At 34.6% G+C, this 7,241-nt stretch overlaps 1 long non-coding RNA gene across 1 annotated transcript; it reads left to right on the plus strand.

Moving 5' to 3' along the window:
- The first annotated feature begins 241 nt into the window (after positions 1–241).
- LOC148170729 (uncharacterized) lies at positions 242–931 on the plus strand. The gene is made up of 2 exons (XR_015770463.1): positions 242–505; positions 558–931. It is a non-coding gene; the product is annotated as an uncharacterized LOC148170729 (long non-coding RNA).
- Positions 932–7,241: the final 6,310 nt, after the last annotated feature.

Consider the following 7,241-nt stretch of genomic DNA (forward strand, 5'->3'; position numbering starts at 1 on the left):
TGCGAGACCCAGCATTTCGGTAAGAAATGAGAAAATATTTTGAAAAATTTCATCAAAATCAAGGAGGTTCTAAATTTGACAGTTCCCATCGTCGACGCGCCAGTGACGTTTGCTCGAGAAAATTGGATTTATTTGGAGGAAAATGGGGCTTTGGAAGACCACCATTGCTGTTTACGCCGACGGCAGAAAGCCCCCCTTCAATTGTGAATGTTTGATTCATGGAGAAAGATTATTAAAAAACTACAAAATCCCCTCTGAAGTTAGCTTGAGTAAGTTGGTAACTCTGTTAAATAAATCGATATCGATCGAAGTTTCGTTGGATTTGTGTGCCGACTGCTTTTTAAGCATTTCAAGAAGACAACCGGTGAGTCCCCTATTAAATTCTTTTACTGGCAGTCATGGAAAGTCCAAAAAGTGAGGTTATGTCATGATAGCTACAAGAATGCAGAGTTAACTACAGAGTAAACAAGGGGGCCCTTTTGCATGAGACTGTCTTATATCCAAGGTATTTATTAGCACTCAAGTTCCATGCAAATAGTAACGACGCCATTTTGTAGAAAATTGAAAAAACGACACGAGCTTCTATAAAGAAATCAACATTGGAGGTGATACAAGTGTACGGTGCAACCATCGGACAGTTTCTTAGAGGAGCGTCAAGGACTTTCTTATGCAGTAAAAGAAAATTAAGGCCGAAGGCCCCATTGAGGAGCCCCTATAAAAACTGGAATGACAAAACGAGGAATTGAAGCTATGGAAGTGGCAGGTTTTTAAGTTCTTCAATGTTTCAAGCTGTCTTAAGGTACCATTCAAATTGTTTCATTGTTGGAAAGATGGGGGTTGCCTTACAAACTCACTTTTCTGTTTAATTAATGACTTCAGGCAGCCCCCATCTCTGCTTACTGGGATTAAATATATTTTAGATAATAGGAAAGTCGTTTCTTTATAATTCGAATTTCTCCATCTCTCCATGTCAACTTTCAACTGTCATTATTTCGTCGAAAAACGAGATTAGGTAAACTCGGACATAGGGGAAGGTAGGACAAATTGAATTTACAGATAAAAAACATAGATTAGACTTTCTGCTTTTCATTTTTTTCTATTCATTACTGTTATGAACTGATTGATTAAAAGTTCAATTTGAATTTTGCTAGGGGAAAGTGGGAGAAATTAGAAATTCCAATAGGATTAAAAACGGGACCAAATAAATTGTTTTTCTTATGAATTATAAATCAAGAAATTTTGAATATGAGATTAATTTTATAAATAATAGGGAAGAGTAGAGCATTCACGACAAATTTAAAAATTAGGTATGGAAAGTTGGGTCAACATGAAAAGTCCAAAATTAATGCATTTTTTTCAACAAAAACCCGTATTTCTAGCAAAACATCAAAAAACAACATTGAATTTGACTTTTTACCCTGATTTTTAATCCTAAGTTCTAACTCAGATTTTCCCAAATCATCAATTTTTTTAGGAAAATGAGTCGATTTTCAAGTTTTGTCGTTGAAGTTTGTTGAGTCTGGAAAAACAGCTCATTGAAGTCGGTTCAAAAACACAAAAAATTGAGAAAATGACTTATTTTAGGCTCATTTTATCTACTGAAACATCAATTTTTTATGGAAACTACCTCCTTTTTTATAGTCTTTTTAAAAATGTGAGCCAGATTTTTATGCTAAAAATAAGGAAAACTACTCTGATTTCTACGATTTCTTAAAAATGTGAGCCAGACGTAACAACTGAATCTGTGGTTTTTGTTGACAAAAAATGCATAGAACATACGAAAATGACTAACTAAGAAAACTAGGTAGTAGGCACCTCCAGAACACATTTTAGAAAAGCAAATTTTTCAAGGATTTATTAAATTTAATGAATAAATTATAAGTAGGTACCTACATTATTTTATTAATTTATATTACATATAATAATTATAATAATGAATGACTAATTTATCCATTCAATCCATTTGATGGTCTATTGGGTTGGTCGATGTCTGAATCACTTGAGCTTTCCCTAGAATTGCAAAAATAAAACAACATAAAATGAAAAGTACTGTTAAACCATTCTTACAAAGGGTCCAGATCTCCCAACGCTCTAATAAAATTAGTTCTTTCATCTATACTTGTAAATTGAATGGTAATATTCAAATAATCGGTCATCCTCAATTTAATTTTGTTATTTTCTGTTATCACTAACTCTTGTCTTGGAAGCCCAAAATCCCGGATGTTAAGTACGCGATCACCTGGTTGTATCGTGATTTTTCTTGTATTTGCGGTTACTATTTTTTCCACAAAGTCCTCCCCCGCAAAAACTTTGGCACTTGTGGTAAATGGCATGGTTAAGTGTCTGTGTTTAAGACCCAACTGAAATAATCTCAGTTCTTCTATGCGTGAATTTTTTACCCCAAAACGTTTTTGCTCCATTGTGCTATCGTAAATGATAAGCAAATACAGAAAAGAGGTGATTTAAAAGAAGGCTAATAAATAATAATTTCAATTAATTTAGGATAAAATTTTATCTAATGTTATTACTTACCTCAAATTCATAAAAATAAACAACAGAAAAATGCAATTAATAGAATAAATTCAACTGTTATGAAATTGAGTCTTTGATAATTGACTTTTCGTTTATTATTAATTTAAAATACAAACAGTACAAATACGAACAGTTCTCAGTATGTTGATGAACGAGCCTAAACACGGTTGTGAAACAAAGAAAAATGAATAAGAAAATTATAATAGTGTTTGTAATAGATAACCAGTGTTGACTTAAAGAAAATGAAATGATGAATTTCTTAATCTATCTTAAATACTTATACTTGTTTGGAAGAACAAATTAAAATAAGATAGAAAGAAATGTACCTATATATATTAATGTATTATTAATGTTTGATGATGATATCAAATGGGAATGATTAACAAACCGATTTTTGGCTTAGCAACCAATTATTGACACACTAGAAACTCGATTTTGTCTTTTACACGCGAAACACTAAATATTTCAAGTAAAAGAGCAAAAATAACAGGAGAATGCAGAGAAAAATTACCAAGCCATCGATGCCCGTCAATGTGGTGCGAGACCCAGCATTTCGGTAAGAAATGAGAAAATATTTTTTAATACTTACTAATACGTGTGCAGGCTCTCTCGCTTAGATAGTTGAGACCTTTCTCTTGCGTAGCGCGTGGATGATGATTGTGGGTTGTTTTTATCGATAGGGGAAATCGTTTTCCGGTGCCAGTTGACTTTTTTATTTCTTAAATTGTCTTTGGGGCTGCGTTATTAATTTTTTTCCGATCCGACTTTACGTCGACCCCGTCGATTTTTAACGTGAAGCAAAATCATGAAATGAAATGTCACAATGGATGGACGTTGGTGGCGCTGGTGTCGTGCTTCGGCCAATGAGCTTCCGCCACGTTCAGTGGGTCGAAAACCGATCGCATTAAAAAAAAAATTTGATCCAGTGACAGTTGACATTGCTCAAATTTCGTGATCTTCAGTATATAAATAAAACAAAAAAAGTTTAGTGAAAGTTTATATTTCTAAAATTGTATTACTATGGTTCTGGCGTTTCCTGCAGCAGTAGCAGCGGCAGCGGCGGCATTCTTTTTCTGCTGCCTCCGTAATTTTTTTCTGAAAATTTTCAAACCAATTAATTCATTGCTAAATTTTAGACAGTCCACTCATTTTAGTGCATTACGGGAAACTCCTCGACATCCCTCCCCACCACATTCCGAACCTTCTCCACCGGTTTTCTTTCCTTTCCAGCCTTTTCTTCCACGTCCACCACGTCCACCACCATCATCTCCTCCTCTCCTTCCTCTCCGGCCGCTTCCACCGTCCGTTCCTTTTCGATCGTCGTTTCCTCTCCCGCTTCTTCTTCCATGTCTACTACCAAAATCACCTCTTTCACCACTATCACGGTCTTCACCATCATTATCTTTTCCATTATCACGTTCTTCATCATCACGTTCTCCACCTCCGCCAGAGTAACCATCATAATCTTCAACTCTCATAAACTCTAAAAACCCTTTTGTAAGTAGAGAAATCTCTGGAGGCGGTGATGGCGTTATTTCATCGTCGAAGTCTTTCGGATCACTGAATACATGAATTTCAGGTTTGTCCTTCCAATTAAAAATTATGACAAAAAATACTTACAGTTCTAAGTGTTCGCCCGATTGACTCTAAACATTTTATAAATTATTAATACAATTATTAAATAAAAAACAAAAAAATGCTTAATATAACTCATTTTGTTTCCCACCTAAGACAAACTATGCAGTTAAATAAAATGCTGCGCAGTTTAAGTTTTCTGCCTTATCGACCCCATTAATATGGCAAATTCAAAATATTTAGAAAATTTCAGTTTTTACGTTGCTCTACATGTATTACACTTATATAGCGATAACGACGTATGTGCTGCTTTTTTTAATAGCGAATAATCAAAAAGAAATTTAAAATGTCACTGATGTGCATGTTTCATTCAAAAATATGCAATTCCATTGATTCTATTTTCTTATTCTCCTTTCTCATATTTTGTCCCGCTTTTCATGGAGACAGTTGTTGGCATAACTGAATTTTAACACGCGCTTCATCGGCAAAGTAGATTTCTACCATTGCAATTGAATGACATGACACAAGAAACACAAAATTTATAGGGCTTAGAAATAAAAAAGAATTAATATTACTGTAAAGGTCTTCATTGGGCCTTTCAAAAAAAGCCTTTAAAAATTAAAGGGGTTAATTTTACCCCTCAAAGGTAGACTGCAAAAAGTTGAAAATACGTGTGTTGTGTGTCCCCCTCACAACTAAATTGACCGGTCTCAGCGTTTTTTGAAATTCCACCAGTAAGTGTCTCAAAACGCCTCTGCTTCGATTTCGTTGGCCCACCCTGTATATATATATTAACACTAAAATATATAATTTATTATTAATGTCAGTTGTGTTTATTTATGAACTTGGCTGCTGTATCGTTAATTTATTATTATTAATTATTATTGAATTAACTAGCTGGCCCTCGGAGATCAGTGGACCTCGCTTTTTTCGTGAACCTCGCTTTTCCGTGGCGTTGGGTTTCAAATAATATACATTTTGTACTTAATAAAAAAAAATACATTGTTTTTTTATTGTATATGTATGTTCATATTAAATTGAAATTTTCGAATTTATTATTAATAGTTTAAGGACGCTCTAGCTTCATCAACATATAATGAAATTTTTCCCGATTTACATAGTCGCACTTTTTACTGCTGCCAAAAAATGCAATATTTAATTTAATATTATTACCGAAATACTCTATAAAAAAAAAACATATTTTATTTTTCGCAAGCGTGGTGGGAGAGCTTGTCTTCCTCTCCCTCTCCCACCGCCGGTGTGGCTACCATGCCCACTTTCACCGCCGCCGCCGCTGCCATGGCCACCATTTATTTTCGGTTTCGGATGACTTTTTCTGCAAAATAAATTTAGTATTTATAAAATTACTGAACTAGAAGGTGTATTTTCATTTCTTTTTTGTATCAATGGCTGTCCACCATGGTAGTAGTAAGGTAGTGCCGGTTTCACTCCACGACCTTGTGGAGTGAAACCGGCATAGGTTTTGCGTCGATGACTCATTGCACATTTAACCTGCAGGTACATGTTTTGCTCCTTGTTGTTCCTATGCTGTGTTTTAAACGAGCATGCAACCTTATCTTGCATTATTTTTTATTTATGTTTCTTTATTGCGCTTGAGTCATTTCAATGTACAGGCACTAGCACTTTCTTTAGTTGCTTATTTTAGTAAAAAATAATTTTTCTTTAGGAGCGACACTGACAATAGGTGTTTTGTAACTAAATTATTATCGCAGTCACTAGACTCAATCTCTACAGTTAATGCAGGTCAAGTTTGTTTCCATATGTAGCAGTTTGTGCATTATTCGCTGACTCAAATATGCACACGCGGAAGTGTAAGATTTCCAGCAAATGACGATATTTATGAAAACCCTAATTATCTGATTGAAAGCAGTTTCCAGGTACATGTTTTGAACCATTTTCTTCCTTTGCTATGGTTTCCATCAAGTATGTGAACTCCAGACCTTGTGGAGTGAAACCGGCACAGGTTTTGCGTGGATGACTCATTGCACATTTAACCTGCAGGTACTTGTTTTGCTCCTTGTTTTTCCTCTGCTATGTTTTTAGACGAGCATGCAATCTAATCTTTCATTATTTTTTATTTATGTTTATTAAGTAAATGTACAGGCACTAGCACTTTCTTTTATTGCTTATTATAGTAAAAAATAACTTTTCTTTAGGAGCGTCTCCGACATAGGTATTTTGTAAATAAATTATTATCGCAGTCACTAGATTCAATCTTCACAGTAAATGCAGGTCAAGTTTGTTACCATATGTAGCACTTCGTTCATTATTTGCTGACTCAAATATGCACACGCGGAAGGGCAAGATTTCCAGCAAATAACGATATTTATGAAAACCCTAATTATCTGATTGAAAGCAGTTTCCAGGTACATGTTTTGAACAATTTTCTTTTGCTATAGTTTTCATCAAGCATGAGAAACCCGACAACCTTGTGTAGTGAAACCGGAACAAGTTTTGCGTCGATGACTCCTTGCACATTTAACCTGCAGGTACATGTTTTGCTCCATGTTTTTCCATTGCTATAGACGTGCATGCAATCTAAACTTTTATTATTTTTTATTTATGTTCCTTCATTGCGCTTAAGTCATTTAAATGCAGTCAATAGCACTTTATTTAATTGCTTTTTTTTGTAAAAAATAGCATTTGTTTAGAAGCGACTCTGACATAGGTGTTTTGTAAATAAATTATTATCGCAGTCACTAGATTCAATCTCTACAGTTAATGCAGGTCAAGTTTGTTTCCATATGTAGCAGTTCGCTCATTATTCGCTGACTCAAATATGCACACGCCGAAGTGTAAGATTTCCAGCAAATAGCGATATTTCTGAAAACCCTAATTATCTGATTGAAAGCAGTTTGCTGGTACATGTTTTGAACCATTTTCTGCCTTTGCTATAGTTTTCATCAAGTATGCGAACTCCACGATCTTGTGGAGTGAAACCGGCATAGGTTTTGCATCGATGACTTATTGCACATTTAACCTGCAGGTACTTGTTTTGCTCCATGTTTTTCCTTTGCTATGTTTTTAAACGAGCATGCTATCTAAACTTTAATCATTTTTTATTTATGTTATTTTCTTGCGTTTGAGTAATTTAAATTTACAGGCACTAGCAC

Source organism: Gnatocerus cornutus, chromosome 7, assembly GCF_029298725.1.
Source record: "Gnatocerus cornutus isolate USDA-ARS CGAHR chromosome 7, icGnaCorn1.1, whole genome shotgun sequence".
Taxonomy (NCBI): Eukaryota; Metazoa; Arthropoda; class Insecta; order Coleoptera; family Tenebrionidae; genus Gnatocerus; species Gnatocerus cornutus.